Source organism: Oryzias latipes, chromosome 23 (genome assembly GCF_053564925.1).
Source record: "Oryzias latipes strain Hd-rR chromosome 23, Olatipes_Hd-rR_3.1".
NCBI classification, from domain to species: Eukaryota; Metazoa; Chordata; class Actinopteri; order Beloniformes; family Adrianichthyidae; genus Oryzias; species Oryzias latipes.
The window spans coordinates 15,241,434-15,261,619 of NC_136259.1; the positions used below are offsets into that span (position 1 = coordinate 15,241,434).

The 20,186-nt window shown below is 39.3% G+C and overlaps 1 protein-coding gene across 7 annotated transcripts in view; it reads left to right on the forward strand.

Moving 5' to 3' along the window:
* Nucleotides 1–697: 697 nt before the first annotated feature.
* znf800b (zinc finger protein 800b) overlaps nt 698–20,186 on the forward strand; it is a 33,333-nt gene continuing 13,844 nt past the window's right edge. The window contains exons 1-2 of one of the 7 annotated variants that reach the window (XM_078942165.1): nt 698–819; nt 952–1,013. The gene's annotated coding sequence lies outside the window, so the exon portion shown is untranslated. Of the gene's footprint in view, nt 820–951; nt 1,014–1,149; nt 1,219–2,521; nt 2,935–3,120; nt 3,139–4,839; nt 5,000–13,360; nt 13,438–20,186 lie in introns of those variants that run through there. The other 6 variants (XM_078942168.1, XM_011491057.4, XM_078942166.1 and 3 more) reach the window with 6 other exon arrangements.

Below are 20,186 nucleotides of genomic sequence, written 5' to 3' on the forward strand. Positions count from 1 at the left end.
TGTCAATTAAACACATCTATTGTGTTCGGGTCAAATTTGACCCATTTTGACACTCGAAAACGGATCAGTATAAGGTTTGAAACCTAAAAATTAACTAAGATGTGTCAGTAAATATGTAACTGGGTCAAACTATGTTTAAAGTGGTGAGAATTGTTGACTTTACATTTAAACTCTCAAACATCTTAAAAGTTGTTATGAAATGGCAAGTTAAACAAGAAACTGTACTAAAATTAAAGTTATAATAAAGTCATCCAGCTTTTTACTATGTTAGTCAAAAGTATTTATGTACAAATTACTTCCCCATTAACTGTGATATGACAACATTACTTTAGAATTACTTTCCGAACTATTCTTTAACAAAAAACAAGAGATTTTAAGTTAGATCAAACTTTTATAGGTTGTTCTAATTTCAAAGCTGTTCAGTTGGCAGATGTACAGTAAAATATTAGCATTTTTTAACAATATTTTGTTAAATTTATATTAAAAACTGTCCTTAAAAAGAATGTACACATAAATTGTCAAATATTAACAGCCTGATGAGTTTTATGAATAATTACCAACATCTGAAGCTCGTTTTCACTATTTTTTTTTTTGATAAAATGTGTAATTGAAAATGATAAACATGTCTAAATTGAATTCATTTTCCATGGACTTGCGTAGATGACACATTTACTCTCACATAAATCATGTTTTTCTTAGTTTAAGTGTGAGGCACACCTGCAGCGTCACATACAGCAGTTAACATTGTGGACAGCAGGTGCCAATTAGCATAACCACCTTTTTCCTTTTTTTTAATCAAAATTCTTTTTATTAGAAACGGTGAGTCAGATAGCCATATGTGGAAAAACTAGTTAAGGTTAAGAAATGTTTTTACCCTCTAAACACAATACTAATTAGCATGTTGGGGGGGTAGGCTATTAATATTTTTTTTTCGTTTATCTTTGAGAACAGTTCTAAAAGAATGAGTTAAGCTATGGTACAAGCTAGGAAGTTGTTGTCCACCTAAAAACAAGGTAAGATAAGAAGTTTTTATTTTATATTTTTGTGTTTTTTTTAATTATGTGAACTGCTGTTTTAATTAACTTTAGTACTGTAGCTAATGTGTAAGAAACGATTTATGCTAGCGAGTAGCCACAGGTTTTTAGCTGTTAAGCTAATTGTGCGTGAAAAACTGAACATTTTTATCCTTTTATTTCTTTATTTTGTCACTGTTATTAGGTAAGTGGAAAATCTTTAGACAGTGAAACATTTATATTTATGACAGAGGTTTGCATGTAATGCAGCTAAAATATGATTTATGATCAAGAATATCTAAAAACGATTCATTATTTGCAGATCAGATGTGCACGTTTAAATCTTGATTCTCAGCCACTGTGTAGCTTTTATTTATGGTTTTGTGTGCCATGGTTTCTTGTTTTTGTGTTCTATGATTTAGCCTTTACAATTTTTCGTGAACTTTTTCTATGTAGTTGTGCTTTCCAAGGCATTGGGGTTCTTCTACGTTGGTTTTTATCGGATTTCTTTTTTAAGGGAAATATGCATATTTTAACTGATTTTTGGCATTTTTCTTTAGTTTGGATGTATTTTCTGGTGGTTTTGCTGTACCTTTCTGGATCTTTGGGCAGTTTATCCGTGGTTTACTTGCATTTTGGGATATTTTGATTAAAAGAAGTGAAAAATAAGCTTCAAAAAAGTTATAACTTGGATCCTTAAGTACTTTAACTCCAGGGTTTGTGGATTTATGTTGTATGTTATGTATTCACGCACGTGCGAGCTTTATTTTAAACTTTATGATATTGTCTCACTTTTATTTCCAGATTAAATAAATAGTAAAGAAAAAAAACCTCTTGAAACCTCTAAAAAATATTGTAGAAATTAACAATTGAGTTTTAGTTACATTAAAAAAATCTTTATTTAATGTAATATTGATAATTCAAGTACATTTTCATTTAAAGCAACTTTTAGTTCTTTTTTTTTGGGGGGGGTACTTTTATTTTGTTAGATTTTATGCAAAAATTTCTTATTTTCCAAAAGAACTTCAATATTTGTTTGATTTAAAACAACAATTCTGTCAGAGAACATCTGATTTGTGGATGGAACCATAAAAAAGCATTACATTTTGTAGTCAAATCATGATCTTGTCAACAAATATTGAATATTTTTAAGATTTGGGCATCTGGTGAGAAGCATCAAGACACAAAAAACGTTCAAAATTTAAGCGATTTCTGTTTACTCCTAGCAGACAACAGAGTTCAGGAAGTGATGTCCTCTGAGTGTTTAAACTAAGAAAACTTTTTGAAAAACATGGGATCATTCTTTTAAAATGATAAAATGCTTGGTCTTCTCGTTTCTTTGGCAAATATGTGCGTATTTTGGTCGGTAAACATGGTTGTTAGAGGAAGTTTCTCCCCAAGTGGAGTCTTTGGAAGTGTGTATTTGTGATTAGCTCCTCATTTCTTTATCAAACAGTCAATCAGCAGGGTTGTGTCGGTTGGGCTGACTTCTGGAAGGGTGTCACCTCCCCCGTTTTCACTCGTGGACGCCTGTGGAAAGCCGCGTGTCCTGAAAGGGGCTGCGCGTTTTGGCCGATAAATCAGCCCCGCGGCGTGGCTGCGCCCCGGATCGAGGCGATTTCTTGGACTTTTTGAGACAAAAAGAGACCAACTTCCGTCTTTTGGCGCAGCAAGGCGGCCAACGCGTCGGCGTTTTGGGCAGAAATCGGGCGCAGAGCGTGCACCTTTGCGCAGAGGACTGCTTTCAGTGCTGTGTGGCTCCGCTGGGTGCACAAAGACAGCGGCTCGCAGAGGAACTTGTTCAGAGTGAGCCGGGGACGCTGGGAGGCGAAATAGCAAAGCTCCGGAGCTGAAGTAGCGACGAACGCGCAGTTCGAGCGGCCGAACGGCAATTTCCCCCCCTTCTTCTGGGAAATCCAAGGTAAGGGGTTTGATTTGGGAGCGTTTCAGCAGCTCTGGATGGCAGCAGAGCAGGCTAAACCTCCATCGCTCCGCTTTCCCGACCACGGTTGTTTTTGCAGAAAATGGCGTCATCGCCCTCTTGTTTCTGCCTGGCCGCCGCGCCGAGAGGAATACTTTCAGAGACTTGTAGCAGCCGCTACACGCAGCCTTCACTTCCTCTAAGGTGAAAATGACCTGCCGCCACGTCTGGCGGTGAATTTGGTGTTGCCAGAACGGCAATCGGTGCGCAATTCTGTTCGGTAGAAGGACGCGCAAAGATGGAAGGGTCACTGGCTCTGTGCGCCAAGGCTGCTTCTTGGAAAAGGTGGCACGGAGCCGCAAAACGCAGCGTTTTTCATTCAGAACCAGACAAACTCAACCGGCTGAAAGGTGATCCATGGGACAGAGGATGGTTTGAGGACACCATCGAGGGGGAGATGGGTGATTTGGAGGCGTTTGTTTTGGCGTTTTTTCGTCGGGTTAGCTCGTTTTTACGCTGCACTCCCTTTGCCATGCTGCAATCGCCACGACGGGCCTCTCATTCACGGTTCGGAAAGGTGCATTTTTAGTCTCCAACCTCCCCCATGATCCAACCAAACTGCTCCTTTTGTCGCCGGACACGTTGGCGCTCTAAATCGGTCTAAATCCGCGTGTGAAAGCAGATTTTTCACGGATAATTTGTGGGGGGGAGATGCGATGCAAATCGTTCCATGAGAAACGGGCGACTGCTCCTGCGCGCTCCTGGCTCAACGCTCCGTCAGGGCTAGCGCAGCTTTCTCGAGATAAAGACGAAATGACACGGCGCGTGGAGGAACTGAACGCTTCGCGCTAAAGTAGGGAAGTCCGGGCGCTGCGCAACGATCGGGCGCTCGCTTTGCGCAGAGAGCGGTGGCAGCTGCTGTTTCCCCGCGATACCGCCGGACCGGCCAACCCCTCTGGAAATACTTTTTTTGGGGGGAGGCGGGGGGACCTCTTGGATCAAAACACTTGAGCATCGTGCGGGGCCTTTATGGCCTCGTGAATGTAGGTCCCGAGTTCCACTTGGGCTGCCCCTGTCTCTCCTCGTCAGCGGCGTGCATGCGTCCTCGCGAGGCCACGGAGTTTTCCGCGTGCTGACTCTCCACTTGGTTTCCTCCCGTGAAGTGGACGGACAGATCGGCTGTGGCGCGGGATCCAGAATGAATACAAGAGCGTAAAGCTCCCGGAGGCTGCTCATCTCATCTCATCTCATCTCATCTCATCTCATCACTCGCTCCGTGGACGTTTTGATCAAGTTACCCGAGTTATGCAACCGCATCCGAGAAGCGAAGTGTACCCGACACCCACCGGCGGATGGATGTGCGGGGCCAAATGAGGGGCGAATTTAGACGCGTGGGTATTTATTCAAAAAGAGATGTCATTTGCACATCTTCCTAGTGCCATTTGCGTCACAGCCCGCGGCCTCGCACGCCCATGGGGGGCGACGGAGTTGCAAATGGAGACAGTGTTTGTGTGTGACGCTTGCCCCAGCTGAAAGGGAACCAATAAGCGCGCAGTGGCCGTGCGCCTCCACTCTTCGGCAGTGCACCGAGCTGGGATTCCGTGTAAACAGCCACGATCGCGCAGCTCGTGGATGTTTCCGTGACTCCCCATCGCTCCGACGTGTATGCGAAAGTGGATGCGAACCTGCTACTGGCTAACCTGAGACGATCAGTCCCACACTTCTCCTCATGGCGCTCGGTGCATGCGGCTGTCGTGGATTTTCCCCCTCCAAGAGTGGCTTCCAGCTGGATCTGGATGGTTTTGAGACCATAAAAGCTTTATTTTTTATCAGCGCAGGGATCAAATCTGGATTAGGATTCGAGCACTGGATGAGAACGCACTGTGTTTCTGTCCGTTTCTGCACGGAAGATGTACTGTTTTGATCCAGAAAGGTCGCCGCTGCGCTTTTGGGCGCTGCGCATGGGTTTCATTCACGAGGGGACACGAGGCACACTTTTACTGGACTTTTGTGCCATAAACTGACCGTAAGAAAACGACTTTTTGTTGGATCCCTGGCTGCAGAGGTGTGCACTGAATGTTCATTTGGTGATTAAATCTAATTTTAAGTTAAACAGAAGCATTTTGGACCCTTTAAACTCAAACTCTTTGACATATTTTATATGAAGTGATCAAAATCCATAATTCTTGCTGTTAAAAGTGTGGTCCTCTCAAATTATTTCACTCTTTATGTATTTAATATAATCTCACTGTCGGTGTTCCCTTCAACTCACACTGTCAGACTTTATGAAAGGATTTAGTTTGTTTTAATGAACACAAAGCTACAAATCAAGGAATTAACTCTGAAACAGCTGAACAGGAGTTACAATTTGTGCAGAAACTTTCAGAAGGAAAAAAAAGAAGCAAAAATGAAGTTTTTCCAACTACCTTCACCCATTTGAGAGCGTCCATGACTGTTCTCCACCCCTGTAACGCAGGTATCACTGGTGTTCATGATGGTGGTTGCTGCTGGTAACCATCCGGTGATGTCGTGCTGTGATTCAGTCAGGTTAATGATGTAGTGCCTCATTCAACCACTGAGTCAGCTCGTCAAATCACAGTTAGCGTTAAAAAAAGCCGACTAGTCACAGAAACTCAGCTGACAGGAGGTATTTGAAGCCAATCAATACAAGTATGAATGTCTGTGATTAATGGATGAACAGTTATAGTGTGGGGATGATATTCATCCTGTCACTACACCCTCAGAAACAAGAATAAACAGTCATGTAACAACAAACAATAGGTCAGTTATTAGTTGTTAATGTAAACTGAAGGAAATAAATCTCTCAAGTGATTGAAAGATTCAACTTTTGATGACTGTATGGGGGATTTTTAAGCTCTACAGTCACAGAGATTCTTAAAAAAGTGAAGAATATCCGTCAGTTTGTTACAAATTCAAGAAGTACAAAGAGTAAACAAACTGTTATAATAATCTGCCTTGTTGGCTCAGTAATAAAACAGTCAAAGTCTTGGTTAGAGCTGCACAGAATGAGGAAAACCTGTGATGTGCGATATTGGCAATCAATATTGGCTGAACGACTTAAAATACATGAACAAATAGCACAACAAAAACGACGAATGCATTATTTCCATTTCACTACAACAGTTTTATTTAAATAAAAGTCAACAAAACTTAAATTATACTCCAAATGACCTTAGTTCACGTAGGAGGCAGGCGTCTGACTTAAAAGGACTCCATCCGATTGGTCAAAAGCGCAAAGGGCTCTATTTGATTTGTTAAATACTTCAACATGCCATGAGATTGTTAAAGCAAATGTGCAAACATCTAAGGTAACCATTGCAGTTTACGCCATCATTTGGAGCCGCCGCGGTGCAGAAGTAGAGTGGTCCACGTCTGATCAGAAGATCACAGGTTCAATTCCTGCCATACCCATCCACGTATCTAAGTGTTTTAGGTCAAGATGCTGAACACCACATTGCTCTTGGTTGTTAAATGCTGGTGTGAATAGGAGAAGGGAACTGTGACTAAAATACTTGGGGCCTTCTAAGATGATAGGAAAGTGCTGTACAAGTATTGTAAGAATTTATCATGTATGTACCATTTACCATGTGTAAACACCATGGTAAATGGTGTATAAGTATACACCATTTACCGTGTGTGATACACGTACCACAAAGGCTGAAATTGCGATAACTATAAACGTGCAATTGATTGTGCCAGCTTAGCCTTAATTTCAATCTATTGGGTAAATGCTTAACTCATTAAATAAAAGTATATAAAGCAGGATTGTTTTTACTTTAAGCCAATTCTGTTTTTAACATCCCCATAGAGCAGGCTGAGTGTAACTTTAACACACGGCTGCTCATGATTTACTCTAACTTCATGGTGAAAAGTACTGTGATCAATACAAAGAAGTAAATTCAGGCTGAATCCGAATTCTTCCCCTACCCCCACATTTAGCCCCCCCAAACGGAGAGTTCGTGAAAAATAGTGTCTACTAATTCGGATGTCACTCCATCTCGATGACGTCATCAATAGTCACCGGTCAGCTAAGACTCTGTGGTGAATGTTTGATAAAAGTTGGTGTGAAGTTGTTAAAGTTTTTTTCCTGTGACTGTTGAACATGGAGATGGGTTTAGGGCGTTTCTCAGTCTGCTGGGTTTGTTTACTTCAGGACTGTTTAACTGCGGATCAATTAGAAGTTGTCAGAATAACACAGTTGGAAGCTGGCCCTTAAGGCTTGGAAGTGGACACCTCAGCTTTCGACACACGTATGATGCACTTGTTGTATTAAAGGAGGAGAAAGCATTCAGTAGGGATGTTGCAATTCACCGTTCAAAACCTAACCACATGTTACACCATTGAACCAAATCATAGGGAAAGGGAATTGTTGCATCCCTATGTTTGCATGTTTACGTTAAAGGTGCCAAACAGGTGTTGTGCTAAACAAAAGGCTTTATTAATCATTGTTTTATTAGATTAGACAAGACCTAGTGAAAGTCAGCCGAAGAGTTTTTACTTCATTGTAGGGCTGCACGATATGAAGAAAACTCGCGATATGCGATATTAGTAATTAATATTGCGATAACGATATAATTTGCGGTATATAAACAATTAGCAAAACAACCAAAAATATTATTCCCATTCCATTACAACAGCTTAAAAATTATACTACAAATGACCCTTGTTGACATAGGAGGCGAACATACAACATAATAGGGCGCCATCCGATTAGTTAACAACGTGAAGGGGTCCATCTGATTGTTCAAATGCAGAAAGGGATTCTTTCAATCCATTAAACACTTCAAGCTGCCATAAGATTGTTTGGCCACATCTAAGGTAACCATTTATTGCAAAGTTGCTGTCTTTTGCGATATGCATATTGCACAGCTTGATATTGCGATAACGATAAATTTGCGGTATATTGTGCAGGCCTACTTCATTGTTATTTGCTTATCAGCAAATTTACAAAAGGATTTTTTTCAGAATCTTTTGTTTTTTGTTTTTGTTTTGTAGTACAAGAATTCTGTATCAAACCAACACAAAACCATGACCTAAAAATTGAAGTTTGAACCGAATCCTGGGTTAAAGGGATTTGTTACATCCCTAGTATTTAGTCATAAAAATACACAATAATGTGTCACAAGACACTCCTGATTTGGGCTTTGGATTTCTTTATTTTCTCCAGATACGTTTCTGGTTCATTCTAAATATATTATTCTAAACAAAAACTGCACAGTCGATTCAATGGAAAATGTATTTTTACTCCCTGAAAGGTTTATCCTTGACTCACCCAGAACCTGTCAAAAAGTGCGTTTGCCTGTAAAAGTTAAAATCTATTAAAAAAATTAGAGTTATAACTCAGTTTTTTTATCAGCATCTAAAGGAAGGAAACCACAAGACTTGCAAAAATCCACCAGGCAAGAAAAGACCAAAAACTGGGAAGTTTTGGCCACAAAAAACTAAAGTGACACTTAGACAGGAGGTCCTAAAATCATCCAAGAAAACCGTAGATACTTAGGAGACGTTTCTTGGAATTCTAAAACAAATATGTAAAATGAATAAACCTCACTATGAGACCTGATATGTATGTTTTGAGCTAATGTTTACAGTGTCCCGCTCATACTATCAGTGATGCATTTATTTCTTTTAAGTGCTTTAAGTAAAAAAAAAAAAAAGCTGCAGTCACACCTGCTCTGAAAACTCCCATAATGCTTGTTCCATACAGAGATTTCTTTACATCTATCTTCTCTGCTTTTGCAAACAGTGCTGCGTTTGTATGTTTGCTCCACTCTTGCTGCAGAAAATTCACCATAAATCAGTGTAAGTTTGTGAGTTTGGCAGCTCAGAGTGGAAGTTATGCTGTTGTGTATTCTTCTCATTTTTAGCCACATAGTGGTTGTCTTTTTTTTTTCCTTTTCCTTTTTTAAAGAATTTCAGCTTCTTGCTCAGGAGGCCAGTTGGTAGTTTGCTCCTTTAGGTTTTGTTTTTGTTTACATGTTTACTCCTGGGGTGCATGGGTTTCTAGGTATTCTGCAGGTGCTTGTTCTTTTTTGCATTTTGCGTGTGGCATCAACAGGAAGTGCCTTAAAGTGCTGTGGACCACATGACAACACAACTTGTCGACTGTGGGGATTTCATAGGTTGTTTGCATTGAATTAGATACTTTTTTGACTATTTTTACGGGAGGTTTGTGGCAAATACAATTTAAAGCAACAAGTTTGGTAGTTTAGATAGTTAAAGAGATTGACGTAAAACTTACATGTCTGTAATATTTATACTTTTATGTGTTGTTTGAGTTTTTTTCCCTTTAAACTTTATTTTATTTCGTTAAACTATACAAGTTGCACAATATATTTAGATCTGTCTGTCTGTCTATACACCTGTTTTCAGAAACACTTTATTTTCAAAATGTATACTTGATCCTAATAGATTAGGACAGTGTTTTTCAACCAGTGTGCCGCGGCACACTAGTGTGCCGTGGGAGATGGTCAAGTGTGCCGTGGGAAATTACCCTCATTAATCATTCACTGATCTAAAAACATTTTCCATCTCCAGGAAATCAGCTCTTTGTTCATCCAAACAGGCCTTGATAAAACACTGAGTAGTGAGGAATATAAAAGATCTTAAAATTACTTTTTCTTTGTGTTTATTTGATTCTATTAAAGACATTTTGATAAGAATGACGGTATTTACCTGCAGCTATAGCGGTTTGCGGGAAAGTCCCGCCCCTTTACCTGTCTCCGCCAATCATTGTTGAAGGCTTAATCACATGTCAGCAGTCTGACCAATCAGAAGTGGTTAAAGTCTTCACTTCCTTGTTCTTAATTCTGCTCATAAATTCTCTCAGTTCCAACAAAAATACCAGCTAAAGCTCGTCTTTAGCGGTGTAGCTTTCCACAGAGTCCGGTGTCAGACCGTGAACAAAACAATGAAGCTCACAGACGCGAGTCTTTCTGCCCTTTTTCGGCAGTTTTCACACTACATCTCCCATGATGCATTGGCTTAAAGGGCCAGTGTCCCAGCGCACAATGAGTGCGCGTGAAATGTCCAGAAACCTCAACGGACAAACAAACAGTTTCTAAATTTTATAATTTAACTTTTATTTCATCTCTTAGAAAAAACAGCCGCAACTTCCTGCTTTTTTGGCCACAATTATCACAAAATGCACGTGAGATTGCGGGGGGGGGGGGGGGGGGGGGGGCAGTCGATCAATAGAGACCATGAATTTCTGCTTATTTTTATTTTTTTTGGATGCTGGTGTGCCGCGGGATTTTTGTCAAGGTTAAAGTGTGCCGTGGCTCAAAAAAGGTTGAAAAACACTGGATTAGGAAGCTCATGTTTAAAGTCAGTAATCAACTGTTTTCAGGTAAATGTTATTTTTGATTTAGCTTTTGGTTTACAATTATGTCCAATATTCAATTAATGTTCTGAATGCTTACAGAAATATTTATATAAAAGTTTGAAAGTGATAATTGTTCCTGTGAGATCCTTTGCTGTATGTTGAAAAGGTCAATTACAATGGTATTGTCCAGTAAAAGAAAAGTTGTGCACTTTAGACGCTTAAGTATTGGGATCGGTAAATACAGGGCATTGGCCACAGTTGCAAGGAAATGATCAGTATCGCACGAAAACAATTAAATCGGCCCACCTCTAATTTTAACATCTGTATCATGTCAGAGACGTGCGCCTGACCTTACACCAAACAATGACGTCCATGACAGCGGTTGTCAGAAGTCAGACCTCTGTCTTCCCCTCTGGTCACCAGTGGGAACCATCTCCAAAGTTCTGAGCGCACTTAATCTCCCAGCAACCCCAGTGCACAGTTTCTGGGTGCCACACACCTGACTTTCATTCGCAATCACTCACAGTCTACTTAAGCACGGTACTGAGCCCCACTCAGTGCGAAATATTGTTTGTGCTACTCTGCCTGCATTACCGAGCAATACATCCAGACCTGATTTCCTGACCCTGTTTCGTCTCTGACTCAGTTTGCCTGCCCCGCATCTCATCTGGATCCTTACTTCTTTAGTTTCTTCTCTGATGCCCCCATGCTTGTTATTGACCCCTGCCTGCCTGACCCAGATTTAGCTTTGTGGACTTTTAGCTGAGCTAATAAACCTGCTGCAGTTAGAATCAGATGTCTGCCTGTTCTGTGACAGTGGGATGCTGGGAAAAAATATCCAGATTTTCCCCAAAATAAATCTTGACTGGCAAATTTAAAATAATCGATAAAATGAATTTATCCCCCAGTCCTGCAATTGGATACTTTGTTTAAAAACTGAGAGTACATTTTTGACTTTTCTTCTAACCTTAACTTCAACTGTCCGCATTTTGGAAGTTTAATCCTGGAGATGATCCTTTCAATTGACTCTGTACGATCAGGTGAATCATTAGGTTGGGTTAAGTGAAACTCTAAATATTAAATGTCATGTGTGTAACTTGAACATATAGTTGCATTTTAGAATGTAGGTCAAAACCAATGCAAATGCTTCCTACAGCTTCCCTTATTCAGCCAGTTAATTATCACTAATTGATAACCAACAACAGAGAATTTCTTGATCATTTATTATTTATATATTTGATTCTGTCCGTGAAATTTTGACTATCTTCAACCGTTCTTTTTACTCTCAGAATGTAGCTAAATACTTTTCCAATAATTATTTGTTTTAATTTTTCATTATTAATATAAAATGTGGTGTTAAGATTTCCACGTCATCTTGACACATTTAAGACAGTAACGCCCCCCCCCCCCCCCCCCCAAACAATTTTTAGTGTTAAAACATCAACACAATAGTTAAATTGTAGTGTCACGTTTGTGGTATTTGAAATGAACACCAGAGCGGTGCTTATCCGTCTGAAATCTATAGAATATTTTTGGAAATATCAAACCTTCCAAGTTGAGTCTGACACATTCACTCCAATAAACTGAGTCATAACCGGACTTCACAACCATGTTGGAGTGTTGCCATGGAAATAAATGTCCCTTGTGTTAAGTATTTTAGTGTCTTGAGCGGTTTTTATTTTTATTTTTAGTACATTTTGCAGTATAGAAAAATGATTTTTAAACACTGCCTGAGCATTTCACCTGTTTTTTACTTTGATGGGTTTTTATGAAATGCTGCTCAACAAATTAGTTTTTGGATCGTAAAGCTGCGTCTTCCTGAATCTCCTTCATAGATGTTTAAGTTCACATAGGAAACCACTTGGATGATTGGATTATAATTGGAGATCCACTCGTTTGGTAGATGATGCCACAGCGTTCTCCAAATGAAGCAGCTGTCAATCATCACAGGCTTGTTTGCTTATTGGTGTCATACATAATAGGGGATCTGGGTTTTTCTGAAACCTAGGTTTGTTTTAGTATTTTTGGTCTTAATTTTTTTTCTCAGAAGATTGAATTTTTACAGTTGGACAACAGAAAACCTGACAGGAAAGGTTAGTGTGTTAGATGTTTGTTTCCTGGGAATAAATCAACTAATTTGACCAAATATATGATTTCTTTGTCATGTAGTATCATAGATGTTGATTTCTGAGCACTTCCCCTTTATTCTAACTATTTAATATGTTTCTTGACCTTGCAGTAAATAATGTAGAAGCTTTCATTCTCAATATTTCTCTTAGAAAATCCAAGTTTTCTATTGTAGTCTGGATAGTTTTTGAAAAAAGAAATATAATTAACTTCTTCAAAAAATCTTTAAAATGTTTTAACTCTATCACGTGTAAACTAGGGCTCTGCAACCTGAAGCTCTGGGGCCACTTTTATCCCTCTGTTGTGGCTCTGGGTTTAAAGTAAAATGTTAACTATTTGAATAACGGATTTGTAGTTTTAGTTCATTTTTAGTTCATTAAGTTTTGTGTTTAGATTCCTAAAAATGTCAGATAACTGAGAAAAACTGATGGCAATCCGTTGTCTGTCAGAGGGATTTTCTAGCATATCTTATTTTCTATACAACAGTGTCTAGTTCTGAAAGTACCTGCATATAATTGCATTAACATCTATAGATAAAACTTAGATTCTACACCAATGTGTCATGTTATATTTAATGGAAAAGAAGAAAAAGGACGATGGTGCGCCATAATGACAGAACATGTCCTGTTAACTTGCCTTTCTTCCATTTTTAATTCATGTTAATGTACTGCAATAGGAGGATCTTATTTGACACAGAATGTATTTTATTCTGAAAGGGAAACTTCCATTTTAAAAGTAAAAGAAGTTAAAATGATTAGATACAGAAAAACATGACACTGTTGTAAATCAACTAAGGTTTAATGACCACAAAAATAAAGTGTATTTTTCTAAAAAATAAAGTGGGACTTTTGGGAGTTTGCTCAGTAAGAAATTGGTTCACATGACCCTTTTATTTTGAAAAGTTGCAGACTCAAACAAACACATTATTTGCCTCTGAACTGGTCTTTTAATTCATTTGTGAAACAGGAACATTTTTTGGTGTAGTCATCGTCCTTCAAGGCTCAATTCCTAAAAATGCTTTTTATAGTACGGTATGTTGTTGAATTGTTACTAACCTGTTTATCATCAGCTCAATTGTTGGCATTCATAAAATATCTCCATGCTGATTATAGGAGATGTCTGCATGAAGTTATTTCAATAGTCTATTCTGTAAGAGAATTTTAAATATTCAAATGACAACTTTTCATTTTTATCAAAACAAATATGAATGTAGAAGTGGCTCCTGTTATGACGATGCTTACAATTGTGTTTATTTAAAACAGATTAGAGTAAAACAAATGTGTTACAATTTTAAAATAATTGATTTTAATCAACTGCTTTTTCACAATAAGAGCTTTTTGATCCTTGTTTCTGTAAAAACTCTAGCAATTTTAAACTAGATTGAATTAAAATGTGGTGATCTCTGAACATGTTATTTTTTTTATTTAAACTTAGCTGGGTTAAGTTAACTTGCCTGGTTAACTAGAACTGCTTGTTTCAAAATTATAAATGTGCTGGCTGCTGCTTCAGCAGTACGCTGTATTTCTATGCACAGATTATGTTGGATTTGGATAGTTCAGCCCCAGGTCCTCTCCTGCACATTCCCACATCACAAAACTTTTAGGATAGCAAAACATTTCAAATGCGTTCTTTGTCTCCCTCTTCTGGTTCTTATTTGTAACTGCAAATTATTTCCAGTTTGTCTCTGTGGCTGACTTGTGTTGTTTTTATGTCAAATATTTAATTTTTCAGTGAGAGCCCAGGTGCTTAAATTATGAGTTGAATAAATTGGTCTAATTTCGGACAAATTAAAAATATTTTTTTCATTGCAAGACACGGCTTTCTTGCAATTAACCTGTCAGCAGTTATGTTTCTGACTTTATTTATAAATTTAATTTAAACTAACAAAATGTGGGCGGAAGTTTAGGGGAATTTATGATAATTTTGTGAGTGTTTAACTCATCTCCTGCCTTTTAAAGCTTTTTTATTCCTCTTTCCCTAAATGTTTTTATGTTTAAAATAATTAGTCATGTTCATAAAACATGTTTCATCTCTTTTAGTGAGTCAAAATTTGCATCCTTACTTGTCAATAAAGAACAAGAAGAAGTTGCATCTCATGCACTTATGTTGTGAGGTCACAGGTTAAAAAAATGCGGAAAAAGTATAAAAAAAAATTTTACACTTAAGAAACTATAGAATTAATTTCTTTATGATCAATAGCACATGTTCAGATACATTCACAAGACCACTAAAACAAACTTTGAAATGATGTATTTTCTCCCTTTCACAGTTTTGGAATCATTCCCACATCATCCTGTTCAGTGTGTTTAGCCCAACTCCATTAATGGAACTCCTACAGCAAAGCTAATCTTGCAAAAAATACATGAGATGCTTTCAGATCTCCCCTTCTGCCGAGGAGACCCACTGAGACAAGCCTTACTTATGAAATATTTGTTTGGCAGTGACATTACTTACTTGTAAAACCTGCATCTGGTTGCATATGAATGGTGTTGACTTGTTAAAACACATGTTCTTGACCCAACAACAAGAAATCACAAAATACCAACTGTTTAAGGTCAAAACGTGTCAAATATATGGACAGATTGTTCATGAAGTCATGTGGAAAGTTTTTATATTAAATAACATAGTTTATATGACATAGAGGTAATTCACTTGGTTTTCTCTTTTATTTATGGACCTGTAGCTCCTTGTTTACATTCAAAATGAGCTGTGTGGAGGAAAACTCAGATTTACCTTGCCTCTGTCTGTGTTGATGTGTCAGAGTGCATCAGTGCACCCAGGTGGTCTGCCTCATGTAGTGCAGCAGCTTCATTTTCCACCCCACCAGTGGAAATCATTTAGCAAGAAACCCTTCATTTAGGCAAGAAAGGCCACTACGTTGTGTTTTTGCATTCATGCTTTGGCAAAAATGAATCGAAAACACTTGTGTTTGCGTGTGATACAGTCACCCTAACTGCATCTGTGGATAATTGAGTCTTACTTTTAGAAATAAGGAGAAAGTTTCTGATTAAAGAGAGGAAGAAGGGTACGTGCGTGGAACGGCACCCTGATGTCTGTTTGACAATCTAATTCCATGTGTTGATGAGCTGGAGAGGACACTCTCTGTGGTGGGAAAAGAGGCAGTTCTTCACCTGCATGGATGGTTTTGGAGAAGGTCGGGCAAAGCCAACAGTGGAACGGTTAGAAGTCCGATCAGGTTTTTGAGCTTCTCTATGGGGCGCTTGCACAGTTCCAGGTATCGTAGAGGTGCCTTTGTGCTCAGACAGGCCAGGATCAGGAACATAGTGAAGACTCCATGTGTCAGCTGTGAAGAAAAGGTCTCACTGCTGGACCTGTGAGAGGTGGAGGACAATGTCAGTCTTTATGATTGATTTGATTGAACGTTAGAGTTTAGACATGTGCTTCTGATTATGAAGGGATTTTTACATGTCCAGGTGTTTTCATTTAATTTTGTTAATTTCTTTGAAAACGAATTAGTTATATTTGTGATTGTATTTGTGGGACGTGGATAAGTGTTGTCTTAATTTATTTTTTATTATGATTGATATTTTAACTAGTATTTATCTTATTATTTATTTCATGCATTATGCATTTTAGCAGGAAAAGTGAGTTGAATTTGAATTTTTCTGATTTTCATCTATTTTTTTTAGATCTTTTTTTAAATCTAAAAAATGTCTTAAAACTGATCTTTGGATCCACCGAGGTTGTGAAGATTTATTTCTCTTCTCCTCTTTTTGAGTGCTGCTGTAGGATCAACACAAAACATTTACCTGCATGGAAGTTTGAAATATGATCCAACGATGCAAGTTCCCTCAGGATTAATAAAGCACTCTGATCCTCTCAGTTCATCAGTAATGGAACCATCTGTCACGGTTTTAGGTTTTTCTGCTTTTGTGTTCCAGTTGTTTTTTGTTCTGTGATGTTTTGAGTGTAACTTCCTGTTTTATTTTGTAGTGTTTCCTGGTTTGTTGTAGTTTTGAGTTTTACTTTGGTCCCCATCCTTCCTGAGTGTTTCCACCTGTGTCTCGTTTGTCTGCATGTATTTAAGTCTTGTCATTCCCTTCCTCCTGTGCTGGTCCATAGTTTGTAATTGTGCTGTTCCCTGGTTTTGAGCGTTTCTGTATTTTCATGTTTCGAGTCTCTAGCCTGCCGTATGCAGTGGTTTTGGTTTGGTATCTTTAGTTTTGTTTATTAAAGCCCCCGTTCCCCTGCAACCTCCTGCCTCCTCTCCTTCTCTGCGCCTGGGTACTTCCCTTCTCCCCCCGTAACATTATGGACCAACCATACCAGTACCCAGCAGAGAGGAACATGCTGCATTTTGGAGCATTCTGCCAGGAGGTAGACGAAAACCAGCCGGACGAGTTCCTCTACCCGGGGATGAGGGACATGCGGTTCCTGGAGGCCTACTGCCAGCAGGACGAGAGGACCAGGATCCATGGGTCTTCTGACTGGGTCCAGTTCCACAGCGTTGGGTCGGACCAAGGACGTCTGGCTTCGGGAGGGGGCCACCGTCACCGCCGACGCCCTCATCGTCCATCCTCCCCTGTCCCCGGGGTGGAGCCGGAGGATCTCCAGGGGGCCTCCTTCCTGGCCACTCTCGACCAGGATATGTGGTTATGGGAGGCCTACTACCGAGAAGAGGAGAGGGTCGATTCTACTGACTGGTTCGAGCTCCCCGCCTCAGCGTTTAATGGCAGTCGCCTGGCTATGAGAGGGGGCCACCATCATCGTCGTTGTCGCCGACACCGCCCTTCTCGGCGTCCCGACTCTTCTCTCACCCCTACTACCGGGAGGGTGCCGGTTCCTCCTGTGCTGGTCCATAGTTTGTAATTGTGCTGTTCCCTGGTTTTGAGCGTTTCTGTATTTTCATGTTTCGAGTCTCTAGCCTGCCGTATGCAGTGGTTTTGGTTTGGTATCTTTAGTTTTGTTTATTAAAGCCCCCGTTCCCCTGCAACCTCCTGCCTCCTCTCCTTCTCTGCGCCTGGGTATTTCCCTTCTCCCCCCGTAACACCACCTGCTAAATTCTAGAGTACAATTTAATATCTCATCTATTAACTGTATGAAACAAAGAAAATGAAACTGTCCAAACACTTAATTTTTAATCACAATATTTGGATTCATGGAAAGCTCCTACTCCAATCGTTGCTTGTTTGAACATCACTCTTCTAGTTATTTTGGCTCTTTTTGTTTTGAGGTTTAGAAGGAAGATAAATATTCTTTTCTTTGTTTTTTTATGGAGCCCGTGTCCTGACATGGAAAAAAAATAAGATATATCTCGTTCCCACAAATTAATATCTTGTTCCCACAAATTAATATTCCGTTCCCACGAAATACTATTTTGTTCCCTTGAAATAATTAATTTGTGCGAACGAAATAATTTCCGTGTCTCTGTGACCCACATTTGTTCAAGAAAGGAAAAAGAAACAAGAATGATCAATTTATTATTGTCTCATTGAACATAAGAAAAATACAAGATTTAGGATGCCCGAGCTTTGGGGCTCGCCATACCGCAGCGATTCAACGGACATAGCTGCTAGCTGCGCCGCAGAGCTCTTTTGCTTGTCATGCCGTCATTCGGGCATCCACAGGCTAGTAGGCTACATGCTATATCTGTGTTTATGAATGACTTATGATGTGAATAATTATTTTGTTTGCACAAATTATTTATTTCGAGGGATGAAATAGTATTTCATGAGAACGGAATATTAATTTGTGGGAACGAGATATATTTTATTTTTTTCCATGTCAGGACACGGGGCTCTGTAGTTTTTCATGTTCCTAAAACAGAAGAATCTGTCGGTTTAGCAAAGACTACAAAGATGTGTGAGCTGTTCAACCGCTAAGACGTTGAGTGTTTTTTTTTGTACGTGTTTGTTTACTCACTGTGACGTTATCTGCTGTCATAAACCAAGTTTGTGAAGATCGGTTGTCCTAATGAGTCAAAAACGGATCCCACTGCAGCGAATCATTTTTACAGCGGGTTAAAGGTTAAGGAAAACTGATGGTAGTTACCTGTCAGTTTGGAGATAAAACCATACGTCTACCCGGTGTCCACATGAAGAAAACTGCACACCTGTTTGTGTGTTTGTGCTGGTGTGGACATGGTCACACAGCGTCCAAGCCGGAGCTTGGTCCTCCTGTGACTCGCTTTAATGCGTGTAACAATGAGTCACATTTCCATGTCCAAGGGCTGATGATGAGGAGGGACCAGCTGATAAACCGACACACAACACACAGTGTGATTTGTGTGTAAACACAGTTAAAAATGGGCTGTCACATATATCCTTAAGGTTTATTGTGTAGGACGAGGTTCATGCCCCTGCATAGATCTGCCCTTTGTCTCCCTTTATTCTGTCTCAAGGAATATGTAGCACAGGGTTTAAAAGTTATAAAGATTCTAATATTTATTTTTCATTTAGAGTAATTCTTTGAATCTTTTCCAGGCAGAAAAGTTGCTTTCAGTTAATTTTCTTGAAGAAATGTGTCACTTCAGTCACATTTCTTCAGGTAAGACAAACACTTTAAAATATTAAATAAAATAGGTTTTGGATGAAAATTGTACAAAAAAATACATATTTACTAAAACGATTAGCTTGCCAATTGAAATGGCACCAGTTAAGTATTTTGGCAGTAAACCTAGCCTAGTAAGATCACATTCTTAACTAAAAACACATCCGGTTTGATTCTCTGATAGTATTTTTCCTTCCTTCAAATTTGGGTGCACAAGAGTTGTGAGTTGGAGGGAAAAAAGCCACAAGCAGTGTTAAAGTGCGGTATCTGCACTTCCCTTTGCCCCTCCTCCCCTCTCCCCATTGCCCCCTTTTTCACCCGCCCTCCCTGGCTGAGTGGCTGCTTCAGACCCCTCACTCACCCCCACTTTTCTGCCACCCTGATCAGAGCTGCTCATGACAAATGCCCAAAAAAACGTTTTTTAAAAATGGCAGCTCTCCATTGCTTTTATTTCCATAGCAACCATGGTATGTTTTGGTCTACGTAATTTTTAGCAGAATTTGCTAAAGTAAGCTTTTGGATTTCCTTGGCAACGTGGGTTTTTTGTTAACAAACATTCCTAATGTGTTCATATGATATTTCATACATTTTGGTTTAGCTTGAGCCATGGGTTCATGTTTTCAATTTTCACGATACTCTGGTAAAAAATGTGAGAGCAACAAAAGTAACTTTTGTGAGCTCCCCACACTAACGTCGTTCAAAATGTACAACTTCTAATTCCAAAATTCTTTCCCCAAATTTCTTCTTAGTGATGCTGGAGGGGTTCAATGCGATACATTGAAGTCCTTAGTCGGAGTTTAAATTTGTAGTTGGTACTAAAGGGGATGCTTTTTAAAAAAAATTTAAGAAGGCAGCTTATTCCCGAGGTCAAAGGTCAAGGAAACTTCGGTTGTGTTTGTAGACCTAAGCTGGCAGTATGTGTACGTAACTTTTTTTCTCTCCTCATTGTGGGAAAATTTGAAAATCGCCACAAATTGGCCACCAAGCCGTAGGTACTGTGGTCATCCCATAATAATTTCAAAACCTCCCTTGGATTTCCCCAACACAAGTGTTCAGGTTTCATCGGTGGATGATGAACCCACAAGAGATTTGGGCTCCACCCATATTTTTAAATGTTTTTGCACGCCCTGCTGTCATCATTTTCAGGGTGTGTGTGTGTGTGTGTTAGGGGGGCTGTTACGATCATCATAATTCAATGTTTACGAGTACTAGGTGTGTGTGCATTTTATTGAGGATTTGAGCACATTAATGTTTGTTGGATATTGTTCCT